Here is a 15,023-nt window from a genome sequence, read left to right as displayed (position 1 = left end):
ATACAGCTTCTCATTAATCACAGTAAGAACCTTCTTCCTCTGTGTTTTGCAGTATAGTGCTGTGATACAGCTTCTCATTAATCACAGTAAGAACCTTCTTCCTCTGTGTTTTGCAGTATAGTGCTGTGATACAGCTTCTCATTAATCACAGTAAGAACCTTCTTCCTCTGTGTTTTGCAGTATAGTGCTGTGATACAGCTTCTCATTAATCACAGTAAGAACCTTCTTCCTCTGTGTTTTGCAGTATAGTGCTGTGATACAGCTTCTCATTAATCACAGTAAGAACCTTCTTCCTCTGTGTTTTGCAGTATAGTGCTGTGATACAGCCTCTCATTAATCACAGTAAGGACCTTCTTCCTCTGTGTTTTGCAGTATAGTGCTGTGATACAGCTTCTCATTAATCACAGTAAGAACCTTCTTCCTCTGTGTTTTGCAGTATAGTGCTGTGATACAGCTTCTCATTAATCACAGTAAGAACCTTCTTCCTCTGTGTGTTTTGCAGCTTCTCATTAATAGTGACCTTCTTCCTCTGTGTTTTGATACAGCTCTCATTAATCACAGTAAGAACCTTCTTCCTCTGTGTTTTGCAGTATAGTGCTGTGATACAGCTTCTCATTAATCACAGTAAGAACCTTCTTCCTCTGTGTTTTGCAGTATAGTGCTGTGATACAGCTTCTCTTCATCCCCACTTGAAACCTCGCACCACATAACATTTTAAGCGCAGACAGAATTATCCCTTATTGTATGGCCCTCCTTCATGCTGGCCTCTGTGAATGCCTAGTCCTTGATGTTAGTCAAGGACTCATGTTTTTCTTATTTCATTTCATTCAGTTCCTCTGTCAGAAGGGGTGAACCCCTTACAGAGCCCAGAAGAATTCACCTTGCAAACAGCAGGGTGAGGAGCGGGAAAGAAACGAGTCGCTCTTGATTTCACAAGTTGCTCTCAATTTCACAAGTCAATTGTAAATTACATTTACATCTGATATGTTTTCATTTCCCTATTACAGTCTTGTCTATGGTGCATTCTCACTTAACACACGTGCATTGTTGAATGGTGAGCTACTTACAGATAGTGTTCCCATGAGAGAAAGAGCGATGGTGGAAAGGTTCACTCTCTCTCTTTCCCTCCCCCACAATGTCACCCTCCTTTCTCACACATTTTCTAACAGTAATGTTACATGAGAAATATTGAAAGTCAAATTAAATGATCTAAATGACGATCTCGAAACATAGTTGGTGTGTGTGAATGGATGTGTTGATGGCCGGAAACAGGGAGGGCTTGAGTCCATATGTTTATGTGTGAAGATGAGGATGAGGCCTCTGCTCACAGCTCAGAGTCACAGCTCTTTGTTATTCTATCTCCAGTGACGGTAGGTCAGTTAAGGATAAGAAGTGGGTGGGAGAATGGGGTGCAGATGTGTGTGAGAGAGGGATCCAGGGGAGAGCTAGAGATGTTTGTGTTTAAGAGGGCAAGTTTAGTTGTAGTCTAATGTTGATTGAGCCAACCACACAGAATCTATGAAGAGATGGCTGTTTAGCACTGTGCACTGGAACCATCTATCTGAGAATGTGCCACTCTAGGGCTGTCTTTGTATTGTCAGTGTCTCAGAGGCTTTTGAGTCCATCACTCAGACTACACAAAGGTGTGTGAAGGAAGGAGTCAAAAGAGGAGAACATTCTAAAATCTGTTTTTTCTTGCTTGTTTTTCTTTCCCTTAATAAATGCTTAATGTCACCATCAAACAGGGGCTAAGAGATGGAGTGAGAGTCTGCAGAAAGAGACTAGGAGATAGCCGAGTGAGAGGACTGGGCTGTGGACTGTGGGCCCTGTGTGTTGGTTGATGGATCTTTGCTTTAAAAATGTAGAGTCTAGGCCTGTCTCAGCCTGCGGGTCCAGCTGTGTTGATGGGCAGTCCAGGGACCATCCTCTCCTCTTCCCAAAACATACAGTACCAGTCTAAAGTTTGGACACACCTACTCATTCGAGGGTTTTTCTTTATTTTTTAAAAACTATTTTCTACATTGTAGACTAATAGTGAAGACATCAGAACTATGAAATAACACATATGGAATCATGTAGTAACGAAAAAAGTGTTAAACAAATCAAAATATGTTTTATGTTTGAAGTTCTTCAAAGTAGCCACCCTTTGCCTTGATGACAGCTTTGCACACTCTTGGCATTCTCTCAACCAGCTTCACCTGGAATGCTTTTCCAACATTCTTGAAGGAGTTCCCACATATGCTGTGCACTTGTTGGCTGCTTTTCCTTCACTCTGCAGTCCAACTCCTCCCAATCTATCTCAATTGTCGGGTGATTGTGGAGGCCAAGTCATCTGATGTAGCACTGCATCACTCTCCTTTTGGTCAAATAGCCCTTACACAGCCTGGAGGTGTGTTTTGGGTCATTGTCCTTTTACAAACAAATGATAGTCCCACGTATTGCAAACCAGATAGGATGGCGTATCCATGCAGAATGCTATGGTAGCCATGCTGGTTAAGTGTGCCTTAAATTCTAAATAAATCACAGACAGTGTCACCAGCAAAGCTCTCCCACACCATCACAACTCTTCCTCCATGCTTCACGGTGAGAACCCCACATGCGGAGATCATCCGTTCACCTACTCTCCAAAAATCTCAAATTTGGACTCATCAGACCAAAGGACAGATTTCGACCTGTCTAATGTCCATTGCGCGTGTTTCTTGGCCCAAGCAAGTCTCTTCTTCTTATTGGTGTCCTTTAGTAGTGGTTTCTTTGCAGAAATTTGACCATGAAGGCCTGATTCACACAGTCTCCTCTGAACAGTTGATGTTGAGATGTGTCTGTTACTTGAACTCTGTGAAGCATTTATTTGGGCTGCATTCTGAGGTGCAGTTAACTTATTATTTGCAGCATAGGTAATACTGGGTCTTGCTTTCTTGTGGCAGTCCTCATGAGAGCCATTTTCATCATAGCTCTCGATGTTTTTTTCAACTGAAATTTTCCGTTTTTACTGACCTTCATGTCTTAAAGTTGTGTTGACATAATATGGACTTGATCTTTTACCAAATAGGGCTATCTTCTGTATACCACCCCTACCTTGTCACAACACAACTGATTGGCTCAAATGCATTAAGGAGAAAAGAAATTCCACAAATGTACTTTTAACAAGGCACACCTGTTAATTGAAATGCATTCCAGGTGACTACCTCGTGAAGCTGGTTGAGAGAATGCTACTGAAGAGTAGTAGTTGGTAGTTGGGTTTTGCATAGTTTCATAGTTCATAGTTTCACCTTTACCTCAACTTCACCTGTAAGCCTTTCCCTTTCTATGCATGGGCTATCTGGCTATACTTAGTGGCAGTGATTGAGGAGACTAGTGTTGGTGAATGTTGAATGTGTTTGTGTTTTGGGATAAGAGGAACCTTCCCATGCCACACCAAGCATGCAGACCGGCAGCAGGCTGTGTGAGGAGTGTGAGGCGACGGGTCTCAGAAGGAGCGTGACTGCAGAGTTAATCTGTCCTCCAGTGATATGAGCGCCACAAAGCTCTTCCAGAAAGGGGCCTGCTGTAATGCCTAATCAAGTCTGTATCAAACTAAATAATGCCTTAGCGTGAAATTGGAATCTCAAGTCAAAAAGCACTCCCCAGCCTGTACTACAGGATAAGGCAATTAAGGGTCCCCATTCTGCCTCTCTCTCCCAAGCAGCCCCGGGTCCTCTGTGAGTCTGATGCCATTGTCATTGTGTGTTTCTGTGTGTGTATGCATCTCGGGGTCGGTGAATGTGTGTATCTCCCTAAGTACGTGTGTCTGTCTCTCTGCATGTCTGTGTTTCTCTGCATGTCTGTGTTTCTCTGCATGTCTGTATGTCTCTGCATGTCTGTGTGTCTCTGTGTGTCTGTTTCCCTCTACATATGTGCATATGTCTCTCTGTGTGAATGTCTCTCCCTGTCTCTGTGCATGTCTTTATGAGTGTCGTCTGTCTCTCTGTCTGTAGGTGCAGCTGAGCAGTAGGGTACAGTATTGTTTGGTGTTGGTGTAACTCTGTGCAGCACATCTATTCCTGGAGGGTCTCATGAGGGTCTCTAATCCAGAGAGGCCTTCCTCCTCCTCCTCCTCCTCCTAGGTCACCAGTCAAATGCTGCCTTTTTGGATGGGGAGCTAGTGGGGGTGCAGGGACAGAATTCTCTCTTTCTTTGTCCCGTCCCCTTCTAGCGGCATCATAGTGTAGCGTTTGGAACGTGAATACTTCGTCGCTCCCCCAGTGGGTTCTGTTGTGAACCCGTGTCGCATTCAATGACAGCGGGAGGCAGCCCTTGTGATTTAATCATGTCTGCTTTTGTCTTCACACGTTTTCCTATTCCTTGTTTCTACCCCCCCCCTCCCTCCCTCCTTCATTCTCTCTTCCTCTCTCTCTGGTGTTTTATGTACATGCTGGAGGTATATTGAAACCATTTCGCCCTCTGCTCTGACAGTTGAGAAAATAAACACATTTGAAGATCGAGAGGCCCTTTAATCTTCTCTGTTGCCTGCTCCCTAACATGACGGAGACGTGCTTGTGTGAGTGCATGTCAGGGTGCCTGTGTGTGTGTGTGTGTGTGTGTGTGTGTGTGTGTGTGTGTGTGTGTGTCTCTTGGTGTTGAGAGGTGGATTTGTTGTCGGCTGATAAGCTCTTGGCGATGTATCTAAGGAGGAGTGTGTGGATTCTTTAGCTGCCTGAGACAAAGATGGTGCAGGCAGGCGCAGAGGGTACAGAATCAAAAGGAAGGGGGAGAGTTGACACTGCAACCAGGGCTTTCCTCAGGAAACGCCTGCTGGCGACAAGAGCGAGAAACACGTCACAGCATAGCCAGGAGTGTGACATGTGTACAAAGGGAATGTGTGTGTGTGTGTGTGTGTGTGTGTGTGTGTGTGTGTGTGTGTGTGTGTGTGTGTGTGTGTGTGTGTGTGTGTGTGTGTGTGTGTGTGTGTGTGTGTGTGTGTGTGTGTGTGTGTGTGTGTGTGTGTGTGAAAATAAATACACGGGACCTATCCTGTGAGTGGAAACAACAGAATGGGCCTATCTAAAGGAAACCGTCTTCCATTTCCCTTTGGCCCTTTTCTCCCTTCCACTGAGTCACCAGGATCCCAGCTCTCACATGACCGTGGTTTCAGACCCTGTACTAACAGAGCGTGTTTAGTGCACTTGTGTGTTTGTCTCTGTTTGAACCAGTGAACAGAGTGATCAGAGCCTTCCACACCTGACACCGCTCAGCTCCGCTGAGAGACCAGCCAGGTGGATCCTGTCCTGCTGTGGAACTCTGCTTGGTGGAGGAGTGTAGTAGGCATTCTGCTCCACCATTGACTCTCTCTGAGAAGAAAAGGCATAGGCCTGTATCTGCCGATTTGTGTCTGGGGTTGGTTCTGCCAGTGCTCCTCTAGTTGTAGAGCTGGGCCTAAGGCAGAGTCTTGGCGTGGGTGCTGCTGCTTGCGTGCTCCAGGCAATAGAGAGAAAGTGAGTGAGTGATCAAGCCAGGGAGACGGCCTGCTCTTCACAGAGCTCAGCTTGGCTCCAACTAGCCAGGTTCTCCCCAGGGCATCAGCCAAGACCTGCCTGAGGAAACAGAACCTAAAACCCCACAACCGCTGCTAGTAGCCATCCACCCACACTTCCATCCTCAGCTCTTCCACCCCTATCCTCACTTCCTCTCTCTCTACATCTCTTTCCATTCTTGCTTGTCCTTCAGTTCTCTGACATTCTCCAGCCTCTAGACCCATAAACCCTTGCTCCTGTAGAGAGGGGGTGTAGGGGTACGAGAGGGGGGGCTATTGGGGGGTAGGGGGGTAGCAGCTGGACGGCTCAGCAGGATTTTGGATCCGCAATGTCCTCTGTGAGAGAGACAGAGCTGTGGGCCCCGTCAGGATTTGTGTTCTTTCTCTGTGCTATCTAAGCTCTCTGCTGTTTTCCCCCTTTACCCATTTGTGTTTTTTTGGCCAGTGGTGATGGTTTGTGTTTTTAGGGCTGTAGAGCAGTTTCAGTACTGATAAAAGAATTTGGTTAATCAGCTTCTGTCCCTGTCCCATGGCGGTGGCTTGGAGGACAGGCCATTGAAGTTAGAGCTCCGGACGGCTTGCGCTGCAGATTGGCATCACGCTTGGTCAGTGGTGACACAGTGGTGACACAGTGCCCCACAGACCAGAGGGACACTACAGCCAGCCAATGAGAGATCCTCTCTCAGCCCGCCCTTGCGCAATGGGAGCACCCTGGGAATTGGCATCCCTGCCATTGTGCCCATTTGATGGGGGTTTGGGGAGCAAGGAGAAGGTAGGGCTGACAATGGGCTTGAACGCGTGCTAGCTAAAACAAATGGTTGAATAAGAAACTAAGCCACAGGCTGCTGCATACATTTTAGTCATTCAGCAGACAGTCTTATACAGTAGTATGTACATTTTCATATTGTTCCCCCCTGGGAATCAAACCCACAACCCTGGCATTTCAAGTGCCATGCTCTACCAACTGTGATACACAGAACCACATACAGCCATGGGCTGCCCTCTACTCTCCTATCACTGTGATTAATGACATTAGCTCTGTAAATATTAGTTTTGAATGGCATGTTTTCTCAGTTATGACTTCGTTGTTGTTGTCTTTCTGGTAGTGGTGAGTTGGTTTAGTCTTTCCCTGTGGAAATCACAACGTGCCAGTGGCTGCTGTCCTTCTAGTCAAGACTACAATGATGTTCAGCTCTCTTCACTGGCAGAGGAATCCTCTTTTATTCCAGTTATGTGTGTTTGTGTGTCTCCGCACGATGCAGTGAGCTGCAAGAGTGAACACAGTCAAGCACCAAGCCCTAATCCCCAACTGTGTATGTATGTTACAGGATGAGAGAGGGTGAGACAGGCAGAGTGAATAAGTGTTTCATGAGTGAATGTGTGTGTAGGAGAATGGGAGAGCATTTGTGTGTGTGTGTGTGTGTTCAGTTAAGCAGCGCTGTGTGTGTGTGTCAGATCAGGTGAGCATGGCTGTGTGTGTGTGTGTGTGTGTGTGTGTGTGTGTGTGTGTGTGTGTGTGTGTGTGTGTGTGTCAAGGTCAGTTGAGCAGGGCTGTGTGTGTGTGTCAGAACAGGTGAGCAGGGCTGTGTGTGTGTGTGTGTGTGTGTGTGTGTGTGTGTGTGTGTGTGTGTGTGTGTGTGTGTGTGTGTGTGTGTGTGTGTGTGTGTGTGTGTGTGTGTGTGTGTGTGTGTGTCAGATTAGGTGAGCAGGGCTGTGTGTGTGTGTGTGTGTGTGTTTGTGTGTGTGTGTCAGATCAGGTGAGCAGCGCTGTGTGTGTGAGCAGATGTGTACAGTCAGTAGCATTGCTTGCTCCCTAGGGGAGTTTGGTCCATCAGATGCAGACTGCACTGTGCATGTCCACATCATTCTCCCAGCTATTAAAATCCATTAAGTCATGCAGAACAAGCCCGGCTTTTATCTTTTATTAATTATCTTGAAACCCAAGCCCTGCCGTCTCTCCCTCTGCTATGTCTATGGAAAAACTATATCTATAGCTCAGTGCCGTGTGTGAGGACCAGTCATACAGGACCATTATGTTTGAGAAGACACAAGTGCACCATTAGTAAAAAGGACAGTAATCAGCCACACAAAATAGTCAGGCAGCCCTTAGATGTTAGTGTTCTGTCTGTCTTGGGTTTGTTCAGCTTGCATTCTACCAGTCTGACCTGGTATGTGAGTTGAAGTGAAGTGAACACCCAAATGCTTTTAAAAGAGAACAGAGAGAACTTTCATGTTTCTGTCTTATGAGGATGAGGAGGGAGGCACTCTCTTTTTCTCTCTGTCTGTTTTACACGTTTATAGTGATGGAGCTCCACCTTATGTGTGGAGATGAAACCGCCATCATTCAGGTATAATGGGATGGGGATTACAAATGGTGTGTGTGTGTGTGTGTGTGTGTGTGTGTGTGTGTGTGTGTGTGTGTGTGTGTGTGTGTGTGTGTGTGTGTGTGTGTGTGTGTGTGTGTGTGTGTGTGTGTGTGTGTGTGTGTGTGTGTAGCTCTATTGACAAGAGGCCTGATTGTGTGTGGACTGCGCCATAGCTGCTTGTTGCGATGCTGTGTAGTGTGGTGGGTACGTGCTGTGGTAACGTGGTGCAGGGCCTGGGTGGTGGGCCTGTGAATCCAGTGAGCGTCTATGTTAATGAAGGGATCTGACGGAGGCTCTAGCAGGGCTCTGCTCTGGGCCACAACAAACTCCTGCTTCCTGTCGGGTAGGCTCCCAAGGTGTTGCGCGCAGTTTTGTTCTAAAAGAACCACACATACACACACATACACACACACACAGGCCTGTATACTCACACACACTATCGGATGCATTGACATTCATACACTCACACATGCTCTGTACAACACACACACATCTGCAAATGGGGGGGCTGCTAATGGCTTCCAGTGGGAGAGCGGGAGTGCAGGATTTTATCCCTTAAGTGTAAAAGACAATCAGACAGAATGGCCGGGGGCCAGCAGCAGGGCTGTGCGGCCCTCCTCTCCTGGCCAGGGGAGCAACTTCACACACATTTGGTATTCTGTGTCTACCTCTCCTGCAGACGGCTGCAGTGGAGCTGGGCCCAGGTGAGACCACTTGCTCTCTCTCCCCCTTTACCACTCTCTCTCCAGTGCTCTCTTTCTCTCCATCAATCTCTCTCTGCTGCACTCTCTCTCTGGTTCGGTCTGCAGCGCTCTCTCATATAGCTCACACACTTACTGTTAGATTGTTCATTATCCGATCTGCATAATATAGCAGCCATTTATCTCTCTCCAGCCTGTCTTTCTGTCTGTGCCTAACACTATAGCACTGTACTCTGCAGTGTGCTAACAGAAGGACAAGGCTCTAGACTGAGGCTGCCTTACCTGCAGTCTCTTTGTTAATAAAAGGCTCTCCCCTGGGTAGACAGGAGCACAGTTGTGTGTGTGTTTGGGGTCGTATGAACAGGCTGTGGTAGGTTCTTTGTCTGATAGGGGGGTCTGGGTGTGTTCCCCGAGGTCCCTTGCACCCTGTTTGCTTTGTGTGGGGGTGCCATTCCTTGGAAAAATAGAAGCTCTCATTTAGAAAAAGCACCCCCATGGGTACATGATCTTGTCGTGTAAATTCACGCTTGCTGTTTGTGATGTCGTCGAGAGTGACTCATTTGATCTCTACCCTCGCGCTATTCGCTGCTACACTGATTTCTGTGTTGCCGACAGCCATGCTGCCATAGCTACATAATGTTGCAGCTTAACACTGCTTAACAGGGCCCAGAAATGCAAATAGCAGCACGCGCTCCAACCACCACAGCAGCAATTAACAGAAGAGGAATTTCAATAATATAGAAATAAATTGTATCAAGAATTGGGTTTGTGTGTTTGTGTGACGCCCCATGGGGTAGCTGTGTTTTTTTTAACCCTCCTCTTAAAGAAAAGTTTAACGAGAGCAGGAGGGAGAGGTGCCTGCCCCTGCAATGTTGCTAAACACAATGTGCTCTCTTTGGGAGCTAGGAGCTCGTTAACCCATCTATACCTGCCTCATATACTCAGCTCAACATTCAACATACAGGTGTTTCGAGAGGGGAGGAGACTGTTGAAGTGGTCTAGAGGAACCTGGTAGGAAGTTCTCATCAGCCTATACCAATACTGGGTACACCCAATCTAGAACTTAGGTTATGGTTTGTGGAAATGGTCCCAGTTGGTGAAAGAGGGGCTAAACCACACCTCAGTGGTGAGTTTCTGGTTGTTGAGTTATAGGTATCAGTTTCCCATTTCTCTCACAGCCTCGATGTGTGTTTTGGCAAAGGCTGGTCAGTGTGCGTAGGAAACCGAGGGTATCCAAGGTAACCAATTGAAACATACTGGAGTCATTAAACCATCCGTTCCTCTCACAGGGCTGTTTTACTGTAGGTTAATGATGTCACAGAGTTTCTGAGGGAATTTAAAATCAGGGGAGGGACCTACTGTATAAAGTAGTCTGTATATACTTCCCCTGCTTTACATCCTCTCTCTGCCTCTGTCTAGCAGTCTCTCTCTCTGCCTCTGTCTAGCAGTCTCTCTCTCTGCCTCCGTCTAGCAGTCTCTCTCTCTGCCTCCGTCTAGCAGTCTCTCTCTCTGCCTCCGTCTAGCAGTCTCTCTCTCTGCCTCCGTCTAGCAGTCTCTCTCTCTGCCTCCGTCTAGCAGTCTCTCTCTCTGCCTCTGTCTAGCAGTCTCTCTCTCTGCCTCCGTCTAGCAGTCTCTCTCTCTGCCTCCTGTCTAGCAGTCTCTCTCTCTGCCTCCGTCTAGCAGTCTCTCTCTCTGCCTCCGTCTAGCAGTCTCTCTCTCTGCCTCCGTCTAGCAGTCTCTCTCTCTGCCTCCGTCTAGCAGTCTCTCTCTCTGCCTCCGTCTAGCAGTCTCTCTCTCTGCCTCCGTCTAGCAGTCTCTCTCTCTGACTCTGTCTAGCAGTCTCTCTCTCTGCCTCCGTCTAGCAGTCTCTCTCTCTGCCTCCGTCTAGCAGTCTCTCTCTCTGCCTCTGTCTAGCAGTCTCCCTCTCCACTACTCTCCCACTCTCCCTACCTGCCGCTGGCTTCAGGGTTCACATGAACAGTGCTCGGTACTAGTGATGCACCGATATGACATTTTTGGCCCGATACCGATATCCAATACTTTCCTTGCCAAAATAACGATACCGATAACCGATATGAAGCATTTTAGTGGCTTTTTAAGCATTCTAGGACAGTTAAATAGTTAACACACACACATGGACGCAGCACTCTAAGGCACTGCATCTCAGTGCAAGAGGCATCACTACAGTCCCTGGTTTGAATCCAGGCTGTATCACATCCGGCTGTGATTGGGAGTTCCATAGGGTGGCGCACAATTGGCCCAGTGTCGTCCGGGTTTGGCCGGGGTAGGCCGTCATTGTAAATAATTATTTGTTCTTAATTAACTGACTTGCCTAGTTAAATAAAGGTTACACACACACACACACACCGACCTAAAAGTTATTTTGTTGGAATTGACATATGTCCCCATTACCGGCAAAACATTATCAAAAGCTTTTTATTTCACTTACTTGCTGTGCTGTTTTGTTGTTCATTTGTTCAGCCGTTTCATTCATAAGCAGGATTTCTATGGAACACTGTTTGGGTCTTTGTATGTCAAAAAAGAAACACGTCAAATAACACTGACTTGTCAAATAAGCCTGTTGACCAATCAGGACCTGAATATGACTGCACGTCACATAATAATTGAACACGTTCATACATTTTTTAAGTAGTTATTAGACATTGATTACAGTATCACACATCGATACGTATGCTATGATGCTGGTAAAGTTGTCTCGTGCACCTACAGTGCTGGTCATTTTAAAAAAGCTAGCTAGCTCATGGATGCAAACAATGTTCTTCCCCAAAAAGATATTAAAACAACATAATCTGTTTCAGTAGCTATAGTTAGCATTTCCCCATAATTAAATCACAAATAAGCTTTTATTAGAATGGTGTCTTTTATTAGAATGGAATCTCTTTCTAATGACCGTTTTCTTTATCTTCTGCCTTCTTTTTCTGTCTGTTTCTCTTGCTTTGTTTGGCTGCCTGGTAATCGTGGTGTGAGGTCTGTCTCTATCCTCCACTGACTCCTTTCAGAATGTGTTCCTAGGAGTGTGGGGTTGGTCTCACCCAGGACCCATCGCTCCGGGAAACGTCTGTATCCTGCCCTGTGGTCCACATCTTTAGGGCCAAGACCCTGAACTGGCCTTACCCTGCACCCCTCCCTACCACTCCCTTACCCTGCACCCCTCCCTACCACTCCCTTACCCTGCACCCCTCCCTACCACTTCCTTACCCTGCACCCCTCCCTACCACTCCCTTACCCTGCACCCCTCCCTACCACTCCCTTACCCTGCACCCCTCCCTACCACTCCCTTACCCTGCACCCCTCCCTACCACTCCCTTACCCTGCCTCCCCCGACTCCCTTACCCTGCACCCCTCCCTACCACTCCCTTACCCTGCACCCCTCCCTACCACTCCCTTACCCTGCACCCCTCCCTACCACTCCCTTACCCTGCACCCCTCCCTACCACTCCCTTACCCTGCACCCCTCCCTACCACTCCCTTACCCTGCACCCCTCCCTACCACTCCCTTACCCTGCACCCCCCTACCACTCCCTTACCCTGCACCCCTCCCTACCACTCCCTTACCCTGCACCCCTCCCTACCACTCCCTTACCCTGCACCCCTCCCTACCACTCCCTTACCCTGCACCCCTCCCTACCACTCCCTTACCCTGCACCCCTCCCTACCACTCCCTTACCCTGCACCCCTCCCTACCACTCCCTTACCCTGCACCCCTCCCTACCACTCCCTTACCCTGCCTCTCCATAGCAACAATACTCAGTGTATGGCTGTTAGGTTGTATGATATCTTGTGTATGGCTGTTTGGTTGTATGATATCTTGTGTATGGCTGTTTGGTTGTATGATATCTTGTGTATGGCTGTTTGGTTGTATGATATCTTGTGTATGTATGATATCTGTTATGGCTGTTTGGTTGTATGATATCTTGTGTATGGCTGTTTGGTTGTATGATATCTTGTGTATGGCTGTTTGGTTGTATGATATCTTGTGTATGGCTGTTTGGTTGTATGATATCTTGTGTATGGCTTTGGTTGTATGATATCTTGTGTATGGCTGTTAGGTTGTATGATATCTTGTGTATGGCTGTTTGGTTGTATGATATCTTGTGTATGGCTGTTAGGTTGTATGATATCTTGTGTATGGCTGTTTGGTTGTATGATATCTTGTGTATGGCTGTTTGGTTGTATGATATCTTGTGTATGGCTGTTTGGTTGTATGATATCTTGTGTATGGCTGTTTGGTTGTATGATATCATGGCTGTTTGGTTGTATGATATCTTGTGTATGGCTGTTTGGTTGTATGATATCTTGTGTATGGCTGTTTGGTTGTATGCTATCTTGTGTATGGCTGTTTGGTTGTATGATATCTTGTGTATGGCTGTTTGGTTGTATGATATCTTGTGTATGGCTGTTTGGTTGTATGATATCTTGTGTATGGCTGTTTGGTTGTATGATATCTTGTGTATGGCTGTTTGGTTGTATGATATCTTGTGTATGGCTGTTTGGTTGTATGATATCTTGTGTATGGCTGTTTGGTTGTATGATATCTTGTGTATGGCTGTTTGGTTGTATGATATCTTGTGTATGGCTGTTTGGTTGTATGACAAGCTTGTAAAAATAACTTGTGCATTGAGTAGACTGATATCCCATTTAGTGTGAGTATCTGCATTTCCTCTGAACTCCACCCAATGACTGATTTATGCAATCTCAGTAAGGTAAAAACAAAAATATGGCAACATTTAGTGAGAAATAATTCCAAGAAAGCCCAGGCCGATCAATACGTCTGTGTTTTCGCCACAATGTAATTGAGGTCTTAAAGTGGTTAAGGATCCTGTCCGGTTCCCATCAGAGATGGATAGTTTTGCTGTATTACTCCCAGTACACTGTAGCTCTGAGTGGGAGGCTGGGGTCTGGTAGTGCTCCGAGCTTCACTTGTTTTAGCTTGGGAGCTGTGTGGAGAGTTGTGTGCGTGTACAGGGTTGTTGTGTGCTGTTGCCTGCAGGTTAACTGAGCACAGTAGTACTGGGTAGTTGTGTTTCTATAAAGCACCATCCCACCTTCTCTCCTCTACCCTGCTCTGCTTTCCTCTCTGCCTGACTACACTCCACTATTTCCCCTCTAATGAAGCGCTAAATGGAAGATGAGTGGAGCCCTGATTGGGTGTAATTTAGCGGTTTTCTTCCTGCACTGGGAAAGCAGTGTCTTCAGGAATTAACAATTCCACTGCAGGCTAGACCTATTTAAAGAAGACCTCAGGTCAGCTTTCTCTAGACTTCTACAGTCGTTGGTATTGGATGGCTTGACAAATTATATACTTTCTGAAAACACCTCAAGCTCAGTAACAGTCCTCTAGGGGGATCTAAGAGCAGGGTGGGCCCATACCACAGTCCTAATGGGTCCATGATCTTGATCCAGCCCATAGTTTCCCACAAACATGCCTGAAGAGTTATCTCTCCTCAGAAACACCCAGACAGGTAACTCTCTAACCTAGGATGGAAAAATAGAAATATGGCCTCTGAGTCTCCTGTACTATGGGAATACTCCATTAATGGTGAAAAGGTACTACTGAAAGACACTGTCGAGAGAGTGAGCTGCCAAATGGCAGTGCTTCAGCTTGAACAGAGTCCTGGCTACCTCAGGGAAGAGAATGAGAAATAGAGAGGATGGGAGCGATGGAGAGAGATGTTATGGAGCAGAGTTGACCCCGGTCTTCCCGGGGTTTGGAAGCCTGCTGGGTTTTAGCTCTAGGCCATCAGCAACAAGGTCAGTCCTCTCTGAATTTGGAGTCTGGACTGGGCCTTCTGGCCTACACACTGGTCCCAGCACTGGATCTCTGGATCGCACTCATGAAATGAACATGGGATGGTTGTAGAAAGGAAAACTGAGACGGTTGCCCTTGGCTTTGTAGCGGAGTATGAAATACAGTGTTAACTGGTCTGGTGAGGAGGTGAGGAGTCCACTCTGACCACCTCTGAGGAGGAGGGAGGGAGGAAGGAAGTCCTCATTGTGTCCTGACTACTGTCATTTCCTGTTTGTGTGCCAGCGGAGCTTCCTTCCTCTGCAGTGCCCAGGAAAACCTTCATCACACGTCCCTGTTCTGATCTGGTTGTTGTTGTTACATACAGTGTATTTCACTTCTGAAATTAGTACACAAAAACAAAACACAGAGAGCGCATTTACAGGCACACAGTCACCTCAGGGTAGACAGACAGACAGGGGAGCTTTGATGTTTTCTCCCACCCAATCACCGAGCTAATGATTGATTTGAACACTTACTTTGATGTCTACCTTTGTGTTTTTAAGGCATGGTCATATGTGCAGTCAGATAAACCAAATAACCAAAGGATTTAATCCTACAGATACTGTATGTATTTCTCTCTCTCCTCTCTCCCTCTCTCTCCTCTCTCTCTCTCTCTCTCTCTCTCTCTCTCTCTCTCT

The 15,023-nt window shown here is 46.8% G+C and overlaps 1 protein-coding gene across 2 annotated transcripts in view; it reads left to right on the top strand.

Moving 5' to 3' along the window:
* LOC135524453 (zinc finger protein 423) overlaps positions 1-15,023 on the top strand; it is a 173,578-nt gene that overhangs the window by 10,198 nt on the left and 148,357 nt on the right. The window lies entirely within an intron of this gene.

This window comes from Oncorhynchus masou, chromosome 31, assembly GCF_036934945.1.
Source record: "Oncorhynchus masou masou isolate Uvic2021 chromosome 31, UVic_Omas_1.1, whole genome shotgun sequence".
In the NCBI taxonomy this organism is placed as follows: Eukaryota; Metazoa; Chordata; class Actinopteri; order Salmoniformes; family Salmonidae; genus Oncorhynchus; species Oncorhynchus masou.
This window is presented reverse-complemented; position numbering and strand designations above follow the sequence as displayed.